The sequence below is a fragment of the Anas platyrhynchos genome, chromosome Z (assembly GCF_047663525.1).
Source record: "Anas platyrhynchos isolate ZD024472 breed Pekin duck chromosome Z, IASCAAS_PekinDuck_T2T, whole genome shotgun sequence".
In the NCBI taxonomy this organism is placed as follows: Eukaryota; Metazoa; Chordata; class Aves; order Anseriformes; family Anatidae; genus Anas; species Anas platyrhynchos.
In genome coordinates, this window is record NC_092621.1 from 19,178,356 (window position 1) to 19,194,306 (window position 15,951).

Consider the following 15,951-nt stretch of genomic DNA (forward strand, 5'->3'; position numbering starts at 1 on the left):
AGGGAAGGGAAGGGAAGGGAAGGGAAGGGAAGGGAAGGGAAGGGAAGGGAAGGGAAGGGAAGGGAAGGGAAGGGAAGGGAAGGGAAGGGAAGGGAAGGGAAAGAAGTATTTGTGACATACAAACTGCAAAGTGTGGTGTAAAGGACTTAATCTTGAATTCTTTACATACCTGAGACTCCTGTTGTTATCTCATCCCAGATTGTGGGCCTTTTTTAAGCTTGAAAGTTGATAAGTGCATTAGTAGCAATGAAGCACACAGGTCTGAAGTTTGGTATTATTACTCTTAAACAGAAGAGGCAATTTAACCATGTGCCAATGAAACTCAAACAGAAATGCAAACAGCTGGTATCTTGATTTACTCACTGTCAGAATGTGAAGGTAAGCAGTTCATGCCACAGCACCAGAAGTAAATTCAGAAGCAAACCAAGCTCATTTGCAAAACAACAATATCATTTTGAAGACTTACACTATTAGAGGTATTGGAAGAACATCATATCAGCAACCCAGCCGGACTCCAGTTTGCAGTAGCGCTTATTAGTGCCTTGATGCAGCCAGGACAGTTCCCAGACTTATAAGACTCTTCATGGACCCCTCTCCACCTCTACAGTAGATGCTGTATTTATTGTGAAATGATGGTGGTACTCAGCAAGAACAGGGTCCTTGTTGTGTCAGGCAGGGCTGAAACCCATCCTGAAACCCTGTTTGAGACCCCAGACTTTTCAGGCTCAGGGACTCTGCTCCTCTACTAAATTACTGGCAGCATGGAAGTGGAACAAATAATGGTAATAAAATCCATAGAAAGGAAAAGATCTGCACATATAACTTCACTGATTTTAAATGTTTGAAAGGATGTTTGCAGTACGGCTGTTGTAAAATTTGCTCATTTCTTAGCGTGATCTCTGCTGTTGCTGTGCAACAGAAACGTAGGAATCATTTTTTGCTACTGAGAAGTGGCTTTTATGTAATTTTTGAGTCTCAGAGGACCTTTCCTGAGATTACAAAACCATTCCAAGTAGGCCAAAGTGTGGCCTTAAGCTGTGGGGGTACTTCAACTGCCAAGAGAAACTGCAAGCTCATCGGGATTATTTGAAAACTTGTGCACATTTGTTCTGCTTACTATGGGCAGGCATGAACTTGCTCGATTTGTGCTCTGACAGAAAGTCAGGCCTGGTTTGTCAGCTCAGGCTCAGCTTCACTCTAGTGCACTCACACGTTTTTCAGCTCAGATGTCTGTCCACTATATCCACACGTGCACATGGAGACAATAAGCACCAACTGCAACATTTCCTCTGTAAGTATAATAGAAACCTCCAGATACGTTGGCAATTCACAGATTAAGCATGGTAAATGTTTTTTCCTAAATAGTCCCATGCTCTGGGCAAAGTGCAGCAAGATATGAACTGAGGAGGTGCTGTGTGATCTCAGTGCACAGCACTGAAATTTTAGGCCATTTCTCCTGGAAAAGGTAAGTTTCTTCTTGACTCCACATGGGCGTGGGAGGAATGGAAACAGGAGAGCAGAAGAGGTGAAGTGCCAAAGGTAGCTCCAGCAAGTGCAGCTCAGCTAAAACTTGAAGAATTGCTGTTCAGAAAGGGGCCAGGGCTGCTCCTTTATGGCTTGCTCAAGGATACATGGCACCACCAGTGCAAATCCAGATGCAGAGCTGTGGCTTTCCCACTTTATCCCAGGGAGTGACAACAAAATAATCCACTGAAAAGCTACCACTGTGTAACCAGAACAGTTTTGCACTGCTCCAAACATTGGAGGGTGCCAGCAGGGTGGCATAACCATGGCACGAAATGAGGCCTTGCAGTGGCACAGCACGGCCCCACTCAGGGCAGAGCTGGGTGCTGGGGAGAGGCAGCAGCCATGCAGAGGAGCACAGCTGGGCGTTGTGCTTGTTTTGCCATGGCACCATAGGTGACAAGCAAAACCACACAGCTTCCTCCCCACCCTGCTGAGCTGCACCAGGCTGCCTTGCCAGAGATTAAACCCGTGCAGACCTTCCTGGCACAACTGCTGCTCTTCTGATTTTTTTTTTTTTTTTTTCAGCAAGGGGAAAGCATTTTTTTTTTTTAATGTTATTTATTTATTTATTTATTTTCAGCCTGGTTTGGCAGGCTTCAATTTAAAAAAATCTTAGAAAAGAGTGAAGTTAAGGCAAAGGATGGAAGTGTGGTACCTTTGAAAATGGCCACCCACCAGACACACAAGCAGGCATCACAGCTTCTTTGGAGATGTGGCTGGTAGGGAAATGTCTTTGCTGCAGGTGTCTGTCTGAGAAGACAGCTTTCAAGGCAGAAAATGCCAGCGACGACGATGCTGGCCCAGCCTGGCCCAGCCGAGCTGCAGCTGCAGGCGCATGGGCTGCCAGCTGGGGTCAGGGACGGTCCATGCTGGTGGGCAGTGGTGTGGTCCTGCAGCTGGCGAGGCTCTCTGCAGGCACCCCTCAAACTCCTGGGAAGGTTCACATGCCTCCGGGATCCTCCTCGTCCTGGGTGTCTGCCTGGGAGCTAACGAATTGTATGCGTGTGTGTATGTGATCTTATTTTATTTATTTTTCACTTTTCCTAGCCAAGATGCATTCAAGGCAGGAAGGAATTATTAAGAGGAAAGTGAGCCCTTGACTCCCCCAAACACCTCTTGGGTGCATTCTGCAGCCCCTGGGATGTGCCAAACACTTGCAATCCTCTCACACAGTCAATTTTTGTGGCAGTACTGCGGCACCCAGCAGCAGAAGGGCAATGGCTAAAGGGAGGTGGTCATGGGCAGCAGCCTTTCCTAACTGGAGTCACTTTATCAGTCTGTAAGTCTCAAGCTATGAATTATAACATTATCAGGAATGGTTAGGGCTGTATGGTTGTAAACATAGCAAGCACCTCCACTATTAGAAATAGAGAGTCTTATGGAATAGGCACAGATAATTTTTAAACAGAGAAAATGACGTGCTTAGTTTGTATCTGTTATCATTCAAGTTGGCTGAATAGTAAAGAAAGACCTTTGTAAATTTTGTTTCTGTTTCAGAGTTGACTGAGACTTGTGAGGCTGTTTACAACCCACAACTGGTTTGACAGTATGTGAATATGAAATTGTCACATCTGCAAGTCATGAAAATGTCATGTCTCAATATGGATGAATGAGAAATTTCAGATGGGCTTTATTGTTCTGCCATTCTAAAATATCATCTGTCATCTACTTTTTTTATTTTTTTATTTTTTTTTATTTTTTTTTTCTTTTTCCAAAAGTGAAAAGTACACACAAATCTTCTATGATAACTCTGACCTTGCAGAAGTTTATGCAGGCAAGGCTGTAGCTTTACACATCAATGAAGCATTTTAGCAGGTTCTACACCAGGCCCGTAGATGACCACTCAAACAAGGTGAACAACAAGTAGTTAACAGTCATTTGCCTAATTACCTTTGGAAAATCATACACACGTGCACACAACACAAATCTATACAAACATACAGTAGGATCCTTACCAACCTTTAATTGGGAGCTGGAGTGGATTATAGTTCACCAAAAATAATATTGCAGTGGGGTCAGACACAGAATCAAAGGAGATCTGTATGAAATAAAGCCAGATAACAGACAACCTTATACTGAACTTGCTTAATCCAGGGAGAGATTTACTGGCGGATGGTGGGGAGAGGACAGGAGGCTGACCTTCCCCTTAGATGTGGCACATGCTTCATGTCACATACACAGGGAGCAGCTGTGCAGTCTCTCCAAGCCACGCTGTGGTTGCAGTGAGCTCTGTATAATCCACGGCAGATTTGTAACTCAGCCCAGGTGGGGCTTGTGAAATCTCTTCTCCATCACAGCTTCGTCCGGCCAGGAACTGTTGTCTAAAATGAAGATAGTGAACACAGACACACAGCCCAATTGCTGAAGCTACTGAAAGTCTGTGTGTGTATCTGGAAAGATGGCTTATCTGAGCAAGGGCTTCAGGAGCGCCCATCCACATTGCATGATGGCTATCTTCAAAGATACTGAGACTGCAGGAGCTATGGTATCTGTGAGACCAGTAGGCTGTCATCTCTAGGGTTGTAGGGTTATTGGACTTGCAAAAGCTTTTGGATTCTATGTGATCCTAAAGTACTTGTTTAAATATTTTTCTCCTAGTAATCTTGTATTTTCAGAAACAGTAATTGCTATTCTCTACATTATTCCTCAGTGGTGATGCTCCTTCTGCATAAATGTTCCTTAATCCAGCAGCTGGTGCAGATGCTTTGAGTTTGGTGGAAGTCTGCAATAGTGAAGAACAGCAAGATGGCAATTATTATTATTATTTTTTTCAGTAGAAACAAGCAATTTTTCTCTGCCTTTCACATTTGAGAACCATGAAATAGGATAAATTGAGGGAAGTTATGAGAAGATCTTCCTGAAATAAATACTGCAAAAGAGGAAAAGGGTTATAGATATTTCTATGAGCATTTTCTCAGGTGGCCACAGGGTCAATGCAGAGCTGAGGCAGAGCAGGTTCAGCAGCTGCTTAAACATGGGTATGGATTTATCTAGGCAGGTTTGCTAATGAATCAATCAGGTTTTGACAGTGATGAATTTAGGCCAGTAATTAGTAAAGCGAATGAAAAACAGCAGCCATAGGTTATGGTATAAAACACCTGCCATTAGTATCTGTCATTATTCCAGAAAGGCTTCTCAAGTGCCTTGGAGCAGGTTTGCTTTCCTCTAGTATGAGGGTACTCAAGAGAGGAGAGGAGATAAACTTCTTTCTTAGACTGTAAAGAGGCTAGAAAGCTTAGCATACTTAAAATTGCTTAGCAAACACCAGCAAACTCTAGTTTATGGTAAGGCCCTTTCTTGTGCAATCTGCTGCCACATTTTGCTTTGGGCAAGGAAGACAGGGTTTCACAGTGCTGTTATCGAAGGTGGAACAAATATGCCCCCAGGTGTCACTGGGCCACCCACCATGTGGTAGAAACTGTATGTTCTCAATGTCAAAACAAGTAAAGCCAAAGCTGCAAGAGATGAAGGGATATGACATACCAGTTGTTTTATGGGATATGGCACTCATCGGGCCTTAATTCTGCTTGCACAAAAGCTGATAGTGTTGCAGCTAATGTGATGTTATTGTCAGTATTTTTGTCTCCTGGGTGCTAAGCATCTCATAAACATAACGCAACATATGTTTTTTATATATACATATCTGTGTGTACATATGTATATACCCACATTGCCATAAACATTTACACTCGTATATAGTGGCTAACCTAATCTATATGTCTAATATATAATATATATAAATGAGATATGTCTAATATATAATAAACTTATTTGAGATGCTACTGAGGGCATATAGGATGCTGTGCTTCCCTATGAGTCTGTTGTGAAGTCTCCTATTTCTTTTCATGTAATGTTATTTGTGAAGATCTTTCAATGTAAAAAGCTGGATTTAATATTTGAGAACAATTTAAAATCCAGATTTTCTTTGGATCTGTGTTTTTATTCATCCCATTAAATGTTGGTCGCCTGGACAATTTAATCTGGATTATGGTGTCTAATGAGATTAGTTAGATAACACGTTTTGTTAATTAGGGTGGCCTGCCCACTAGAGTTTTTCTGAAGGGTATTTTGGTGCATGAAGCAGGATGCTTTGGAGGACAAGGCACTGTGTGAGACTAAGGTCAGAAGCAGTATGCTGCAGGGTATATGAGAGGGCAAACACGATTGTTACTTGGAAGTGCTTTTTAAACCAATCATTTAAAAAGGCACAGAAAGAAAGAAAGAGAAAAAGAAAGAAAGACAGACAACATACATACTTTTATAGGAGTAGCTGTATCTATTCAATTGATGCTGAAATGATAACCAGTCAGGATTATTTAGGTTGGAAAAGACCTCTAAGATCACCAATTTCAATGAAGACCAATTGTACCAATTAAATCTGAAGAAACGAAGTGAACAGAGAGTGAAGCCAAAAAAAAAAAAAAAAAAGAGGAGAAAGCTCATTTTAAAGAAACTACTAGAAAATAGCTAAGTAATTTCTTGCTCTGAATAGTTCTGAGTTAGAGGTATTTGCGTTTTGCTGGGCACCATGGCTGAGAAAGATTAAATTTGGTGCACTTGAGACCCACATACATTTTCTATCTACTTAGAGTTTTTCATCACATGAAGTCAAGTCTTTTTGTATTTCCCAAGCAGACAGAACATCTGATTCTTTGCTTACCTGATTACTTGCTTAGGAAGAAGGACAACTCAAAATATTGGGATGAAATCGTGTGAAGTAAAATGTAGGCTGGATATCTGGATAGATGTCACGGTAATAAGAAAAATTAAGCTGTAAAAGAGTCTGATGAAAGCCTGAGTGTCATTTGAACTAGAAAGAACAAAGCTGCCTGACATATATTGTAGAGAACCAACCTGCATTCATAGGGAGAGACAAGATGATATCATACATCTTCATCATTTATTTTCTAACATCTATAATCTGTGATAAAACATACTTCTATGGAGAGGGGCCAATATTTTGAAGCCTAGGTATTTGGATCTAGTTTAAAGAAGTATTTATCAGTAACAGGGAATGTTTCCAAAACTCTAAGATACGATGCAAAAGGAGCAGAGGGGTTATTGTGTTAAATAGACAGACCATGCTTAAAAATGCAGGAGCAGCCCAAGAGCCCATGTCTGCATGGAAGTTAGCCTTACAGTACTCCATTTGCAGTTGGCTCCTGTAACAAAAACCCACAATAAAAAAAAAAACAAAAAACCCACATCATAATTAGAGATAGCAGGGTATTTTTTTTTTTTTTTTGTAATACTGATAGTTGTATCCAAAGCCTCTAACTCCAGCCTGCATGTGGATCTTGCAAAGCATGTGATGGTTTCAGAATATATGAAGACAAAGATTTTTTAGCACTGGAGTTTTATCCCTGCATAGTTACAAGAAAGCATAGCCACCTTTTTCTAGTATCAAAAGAATTAATAACAAAAGCTGCCAAGAAAAAATATGGCCTCTGGCTGCCACATGACCAGTGTAATCATATTGTTAGCTGCTGGCCTGAGTACACAACCCACATGAGAATGAGAATATGTAATAGCCTCGAAGTTTTTGTGCTCATAATACCATAGCACTATTTCCCCCTCAGCTTTATAGACATGGCAATTACAAATAACAAAAGTAATGTGTGTTGCAGGAAATTATAGACAAAATTTCCTTATACTCTTTACATTGATTTTTTTTTCTTTTCTTAAATAAAACCTAGTGTGTATGAGGAGAACATAATTAAAAAAACTTTTATTTGTCTTACATAAACTTACTGATTCTGTAAAATCCATAAGAGAACAAAGATGAATTGACGATTAAACATAACCTCAGCCAGTTTAAGAAATGAACATTTGCAAGCCATGTCTTTACAGGGAAGGAGATGATATCTCCTGTCAGTGTGGAAGCTCCCAAAGCATTTATCCCAGATTCAACCAGATGGGTAAGCCCAAAGTCATCACCTACTGCTTTCTGTTTACTTGCCTCAGCTCTTCAGACATGTCTAGCCAACATGAAAGAGAAAGATGCAATTTTCATCATTTGAACTTGGAGCTCTCTCTTCTCCTTCTGAGATCAGCATGAGTTGTGTGTTTATTTGAGGCAAGAATACAATATATGTTTTAATCTCACTCCTGGTACACATGTAATGGGTATTTTATTTTATTTCTGACATCTCAGCTCTGGGTGCCTGCAGGAGACAAGATGAATGACCAGCTGTGTCAGCAGGCATGGCATTCGGCGGGGTCATGGCACCCGTCTTCTGTGCTGGCTAAATCCTCTGCCATATGACTCAGTGGCATGAGTCACAAGCTACCCTCTGAAACAGGCTAACCATTCTTATCTGTATCTGTGTGTTTCATTTGTGGTCATAATACTTATTATCAACTGTGAGCTACAAGTGTTAAGTGGTTGCTTACTGTTTCACTGTCTGCACACATCTATTTGCCTACTAAAAACTACATAACATTGCTAAAAATAACTTGGAAAAGAGTGAGCCTCATCACCTCAAAGCTATTTAAAGACTGATTTTACATCTTCAATATGTTTCAGTTTAAACATGTGAGATACCTTAAAATGTATGGCTGATTTCCCCTTATTTTTCCAGCAAAGGAGTAGTTCCAAGGTCAAGTGCTTTCATATATTAATGGGGTTCTCAGGTGTTTTCTCTAGCCAAGCTATCACAGCATAACCAGCCATAAAATATGTTTCAGTTAATCATTGCTCGAAACACATTTAGCAGTCACTTGTATTTTACAATGGAGAATCTCTACATTCCCTTCAAAGTTGCAGTTGATACAGAGAACAGTTAAGTTAATAATGCCATGCTCGGGGGACACTTGACAAACAAAATTGCAGATGGGAAGCCTGGCCTGACTTCCATGTGTTTCTTGGAAGCCTTTCAGAAGGTTGATTATAACCTAATGAGCCCCGTGCTGTAGTCTTTGAGAGAAGCTGGAGTTTCAACACATGGCGGTGGCCTCGGTTACTCACAGCTTTTGTCTGAGGAAGGTGAGGAATCAGCTAGCTTAATTTAACCTCAAATAGGGAGGGGCAGGACTTTTCCTGCCCTGCTGGTGTGGTTTGCACCATGTTTCTGGAATCTGGCTAACACCTTCAGCGTGAAGGGCGATTTCAAGATGTCATGATACATCAGCAAAAGTTATTAGAGAAAGAATGTGAGCTGGCACCTGTGTTAATGCTTCCAAGTAATTAAAAGCATTGCTACAACCTCTCTGGCTTCTATAACAATCTCCAGGCTTGAGCCAGAGCTTCTGCTTTCCTTTCTGCCTGCCTGCTTTGAGTAACTCCCATCCCACCCTTCTGAGCAGTTGCGGAGGAGACTGTTTTGGCTGGAATTAGACATCCCCAGATGGTACTTTAATGCTCAACACCTGCTACAACTCCCTCAGTACTTGTTATCTCTGCCACAGCTTTTATACATGCCTTTTATCAGATAGTTGGGTGGAGGAGGGAGAGGAAGGAATGCTCACCGTCCGGCTCAAAGCAGATGCAGGGCTGTGGTGTTTGTGCTGTGCTTCACCCACACATGAGCAGCAGCACAGGAACTGACAGCACCCTGGGTCAGCACTGACTCCATTGAGTTATTTTTTTCTGTATGCTGATTTAAGAGACACTGAACACTCACAACTCTGGAAAAATACATTATTTAGCTTGTTCAAAATGACAAAAAATTTCATGGAGTTATTCTCCCTTCCTCTCTCCATTACTGCAGCTATCAAAGACATTGTGGACCACTGCTCCTGAAGGACTGCCAAAATGAAACAATGCCATGCTTACATTAATTTTAGCGAAAAGACCTCGTCTGTGCAGCTTTCAATATCTACCTTGGGGCTCTTCTTGGTCCAGCTGCGTCTTTTAAACTACTGCTGAGGACATGACTGACGGTTCTACAGCTCACAGGAATAAAAGCCCAGCTGCTTTCTGAGGTAGTCACTGAAAAAAAATGATCAAATTAGTGTAGTGGTCTTGTGTTGTAATTGAAAATTTCTATTAAATCAGGATCTCACACTGCTAGTTCCAGATGGGCAAATATGTATTCGTGGTTGGAACTGAGAAGATGTTGGTCTGGTCCTCCTGATAGACTTTGTTTATTGACTTGTGAATATTACTAGATTGATTTTATTTCAACAGGATATGGATTCATTGTTCCCCCTGATCAAACAGCTTCTCCAGAGTGGGGTACATCCTCAGCTGCTGCAAACCAGCCTACCATCACTGAAGCTATTTTATCCCAAATCAACACCTGGGGTAACCCTAAACATCCCAGATTTGACACACATCAGATTGTGGATGAAATGTACCCTTCACCTCTGGACCTCGCAGCAGTCAGTTTTGACTGTGTCTTGTGCACATCAGCAAAAGGGCAGCAATCCTGTGAAACAAATCCCCATTACTTACCAGCAAAGAGGATAAAAAGGAAAAGGTCCAGAAGGCTGGGAGAGTGCGAAATGCTAGCTGGGCATCTGCTAAACTTTCAGTACATGTTGTCCAGTCTCTTGCAAGCTGATCAAAGTGTTTTGTTAATGAAGACAGCTCAAACAAATTTTAATTGATAAGAAATGTGTTCAGAAGAAATTTGGCATAAGAACCATAGTTCTGTTAGAAAGCAGTCATAGCCTGGTTTTAGGGTTCCCAGGACATGACAGGGAGTGTGAAATGACAGAATATCTGACATAGCCAGGTTGATACTTTAATATCAAAAAACTTTAAAACAACAAGTTTCAGGATCTGCTCAGGGTATGCCTCTTTGGACCATGAGGTTTGTTATTTTTGATCTTTTTATAAATCCTTTATCAGAAAAAAATATTTTCCTTCCATACATTATAGCTCCAAACAAAATATTCTGCACAGACTAACCTATCAAGTAGTATCCAGTGTACATATACATAACATAGTAGAGTTATGAAAGGATTGTCAGGTGGTTTTCTTCTAGAAATTCTGTTTTATTTACTTCAGAAATTACCATAGAATGCCAGCCACATCAGAAGTAACTTGTTGGTGAGTACTGGTGCTGTGTGCCACTGTGCAGACATAAAAATGAGAGCTCAGCTAGTTTACTCTCTCTCTTAGATTAAGTTGGTGAAATAGTGACTCCTGTGACTAGTTATGGTTCAAGATAGCATCCAGCAACTGCTTCAATAGAAGACATTTTACTTTCCTGTAGAAGGAAATGTTTGGTAGCTGGACAAGCTACTTTTATATTATCTTTCCTGACCAGGGGAAATTCCTGAGGTAGGGTTTCTATCCTGGAACAAGACATTGGTGTTGGGCTGAGATCCTGGAAGAAAGCTTTGCAAGGCTTGTAATCCTTTTTATTTCAGGGTAAGTATGTGCTTGCAAATAAAGCAAGTTGTACTTAGAACTCTGTAGATGGGATCTATCTAACAAAACTATGCAGTAAATATTTATTTGTACTGTAGTTACCAATTTCTGAGCTATTGTCTATAAAGCCAAGAGAGAAATAGACGCTATTAGCTCACAACTCATTTCATCCTTGAGCAAATGTCAAAAGCATATCAGATGAATGGCTCTCTTAACGTTTAGGTTGTGTGAGAAATACAATAGTTAGAATTGGAGAAACAGGAAAGAATACATGTGCTCCTTTTGCATGACTTCAAAGTAAAATGAAATCAGGTCCTTATGAACTGTCAACACTAAAGCATTTGTGATTCTACTGCGTCCCTGGGCTCCAGTCCCAGTTTTAAAGTCTCCACACACTCTTGCACTAAGACATGGATTCTATGAACATCTATGGGAATTTCCATTGTTAAGGACTGACATCAGTGTGGTATCATCATTTATTTATTTTAATATTATTTTTTCAAAGATGCCGCCAAATTATAATGACATTATCCAGGTCTCCTGAAATCAGAAAAGACATACCATTTATTTCAAAACATTGTGGGAGATCAAATCTGAAATATCAAAAGGGTGAGCTCTAGCACCCATTAGCAAGCATTATTTTTTTCCTGCATTTTCTCATGTAGTTTTCTTTTTGGGTGACCTACTGCAATTTATGCAGGCTTTTGACTAAACATATTTCAAATGTGCTCTTTCTTCAGGTTCAGTGACAAAAAAATACATGATGATGGGTTGTGCAGGTTTGTCTTTCAATCAGGTTAAGTCAGCTGAGCAAGGTTAAGATTACTGGAAAGACCAATACACTTGAAGGCATGTTATCTGTTATCACTGGAGTCACGTGTGAAATACAGGCAGATCCTGAAAAGTCTTTGTGAATTTCCAGAATAGGTTGATTAAAAATTACTTTGCCTTTGGTTTACAGTCCAAGCCAAGATAACCTTATCTCTCTGGAGGTATGTCTTTCACCCTTCCAACTTCACCTTTTCCCTTTGTCATGAATTCACTAAGCTTGACGATCTCAATATCTAAAGACAAATTCCAGTGTCAATAGGGTATCTGTTGTCATGTGAACCTCACCTTCTCAAGGGTCACTTTAACTAATGCCAGTAGATATCCGTGAGCTTCTTTTTTATGCTTGTTCAATTGCATGATTTTTTTTTTAACATATCTTTAGCATATATTTTTAGTATTTATAATAAATAAGGTGTTTATAAGTGTATTATTATGTATTCCTTCTGGCACTGGTTTCTGATTTCCCAATTTGTTTGCTACCAGATGAGGGCATGCCACATCCAGTTAATTTATTTCTGAACTACTGGTAGGTCTCTTAGCAAGTTCATTGTGATTGACCATACATTCATTAGCATGTAGAATTATTTCTTAATTCTTCTGTGCGTTACGTTAACAATTTACTTTATCCAAACATTTATTATACTGGAATTTGCTAGATTCACCTGAGAACCAGAGTGAGTCCATGTAAAGTGTTTTTATTCCTGTTTTCCATCCACGTTCTGTACATCTTGATTTGCTCTTTCTGCCTTGACTTTGTGGGTGATGAAACTTGCCATATTTGTAAGTTTACTTCCGTGCTCCCTGGTGTGCTAAGTTAGTTAGCTTTCAATAGGATTGCAGCACTTACAAAACGAACATGTCAGCTATATCTAAAACAATTTCATCTGTTATTTGGCTTTTGAGAACATGAAGACACAGATACTTACTAGGATGAAGCTGAAGTCACCTCTGAAGGCCAACAAGCCTGATTTGAAAGCACTTTTTGTTCACTAGATACCCTAGGCCTGAAAACGATTTAATTTGTCTTGAAATAATTCCACGAAAGTCATAATGAAGGAGGATATTTACTTGACCTATAAATCATTTTTATTGGAATCTACTTAATAATGGTTGGGCAAATCCTGAAATGCCTACCAAGTCTATAAACAAACAATTTTAAATCTTTGCCTCAAGATATTCTCCTCAATCACAGTAACTTCTGGATTTGTCCAGGCCCTAACAGCTTGCATGTTTTCATTCATAAATACAGACTGGTGGTATGCACACTCCAGTGTGTGTTCTAAAATACTCTGGTGCTGAAAGATACCATATCTGCTTTTAATGAATAGTCTGAAGGTCCTGAAAGGACAATGAAATAACTGAGTAGGTAAAGTTCAAAAGAAGACAAAAGAGTAAGGGAAAAAATATATAGTAAATGCACCTATTGATCACAAATAGCTGTTTCTCTCAAGTACTTCCAAAACTATGAATGTCTCCTTGCAGATCACAAAATAGCAATATTACAATAAATTATGATGTAAAATCTGCATTGTTCACTGAACTTGGCCGGGACTTCACTGAGTTGCTTCATTCCAGCTCAGGACCTATTCTTTTCAGATTAAAGAGCTATTATAATTCACTGTTGTTTAAAAAGAGTTTAATGATATCTGTTCTGTTTTCTCAGACTATTCTGCCTAGTGCAAGTTATCAAGAAGCCAAGCCTTCTTGCCCTAGCTGAAAGATCAAAGATATAAAATCAACCAGCTTTGACATAAACAAGAGGCCATATTTTAGCTAAAGTTTTATTTGAAACTTTACCTAGAGAGGAATAGCCAAATGGCTGTGATTTTTGCACGGTGTACTACTACACTCTATTTGATTGAGCTGCAATACAGTAATGTACATGGACATATACAAAACCTGTATTGGTTCCCAATCAGCTTCTTACCTCTTTTCCATTTTAGTAAATAATAATAATAGGCTAAAAGTAGAGATTATTTGAGGTAATGGTGTTTATATATATATTTTTTTCTGGCACTGCCTCAATTCATCATCAGTGTTGTCATCATCACCTCCACTATCGTAAACTGTCCCAGTTGTGCCTGATATCCTTCTTCACTCATGAATACTTTCACGTAACCTTTTCCCCACACTTGTCTGTGGTCATTGGCTGAGTAGATCTGCTTTGTCGTGTCCTTTTGTCAGGCTCTGTCTACTTTGCAAAGAAGGCAGAGCTGAAGAATGGTCTAAAGCAGGCCTTGACGAGCCATGTTCACACACTGAATGTGACCCTGGTGTCCTCTGGGTCCCACTCGGTTCTTCTGGCCCATTGAGCTGTTGTTTGTGTGCTTTTGTTGTTTTCAGTTCGAGGTATTTGAAATAATACAACTCCTGTTTTGTACAGTGATGTCACCAGTATGAAACTGAGGTGAGGACACAAAAGCTACTGGGGTAGAGTTTGAGAAGAGGGTAGGGTGGAGAAAGCTGAAACTTACACACTTACACTTAAATATGCAACCTAACAGATTCCTAGTGCAGTGCTATAGATACTGCCTTCTTTAATGCTCCTCTATTCTCATGGAGGAGAGGCTTTTTGTGTACAAGCATTGTGCTGGCTCTAAAAATAATAATTTAGCTCTTTGATGTCCCACAAATATTGATTTAATTCAGAAAAAGAACCTCAATGAATTACTTTTCCTTCTGTTCTGGCAGGTTTAGCCCCCAAAAGAGAGCTTTAAGCTCAAAGGAATGCACTGTTATTAATCGTTTCTGGTTGCCAAACAAGAAACCATTGTTATTACTCTTTCATCTAAGTTTGCCCATACTGCTCCAAAACAGGGTCTTCTGGCAGTGTTGTGTGAGAAAACTTTCATCTTGACTTCTGAACCTCCTGAAGGACTCCACAGCCACTTACAGCTCCAGATCTGTCCTGCTAAGCCAGCCTGCTAGCAGGGGTCTCTCCTGAACCCACAAGCAGTTGAGATCATACCTGCAACTTTACAAACAGCTTTTCCAAGCCACATGGATATACATGTATCTGTCAAAGCCTGCATTCACAAGGGTTTTTTATTCCTCTTTCTTCTCCTGTTGTATTCATTGTTCCATAAAATCCAAGTATTCTCTAGGTAGATATTTTTCAAGTTGCCTTTTTTTTTCTTCCTTTTTTTTTTTTTTTCTTTTTTTGTACTTGTGCATTTGGATGCACATAACTAACTGTACAACCCTCCAACTTCTCTGTTTTTTGAGCTCTTTCTGCACTTTCTACTCATGCATCTGCATGTTTTAAAAGAGCAATACTATGCTTACTCTTCAGCATTTGGCCAAACCCTTGCAGCCACTTGAAGCCTCTTTGAGGTAGAGGGTTACCAGAAGTGAATGGCTGAGGTGGCTATGGCCTTTCCTCCAACATCATCATTGGTAGTCTGGTGGTGCAGTACATCCCTCAGCTTAACACAGAATTGTGGGGTTGCAGCTGTGGCACTCATTGATTTAGTTCACAATAGCATCTGTATGAGGGAGTGTGTGTTATTGCAAGTGGACTGGGATAAGAGCATGTCTGATGGATGGCATCATTATTTTTATACTCCCATGAGTGAGGCCTGAGGGTAATGAAGAATGGGTGCAGCCTATAAAGTATGTCTCTTCACCTGGAAGCAGAAATTTTTCCATTAACAGAGCCATTACCGAAGCTCAATGGAATATAGTTAAGTGAAAAAATGCATGTCTGTGTATTATCTGTATGTTCAGAAAAAAAAGCAAAAACACCCTTCAGAGTGCAAGGAAAGGCTTCAGTGCCCACAACAAAGCCACTAAAACCAAAAAACCCTTCCTTCAAGTTCAGAAAGTACATCTCTCTCTGATTTTCTCTGTCAGGTTCATGTGTGATAGCACACACTGCTGAGATTTTACCTAATGACAATGACAATTTTTTTAAAATTGATCAATAACTAATGAGAACTGCAAATTCTACATCTCAGGAGTCAGCTCCATCTGGTGGCTGTGAGCATCTTTCTCTTTTCCAGAACTATGCAGCTTCAGTGAGATCAGGGACAGATTACCTCCTGTCTGCCTCTCAGACCTGGTAGTACATGTCAACAAATAAATGTTTAAGAAAACTATGAGCAATGCATTCTTGAATCTGTTGGACGCCTAGCACCAGTGCCAGTAAATTACATGCATGCATAGTGAAGACAGACCGTCTTTAAGGATCACATCTTCAAGGCACTTTCAAATGGTCACTAAATTCAAATGCTTAAGTACTTTTTTGTTTGCTTTCTTATACACTGGACTGTTTG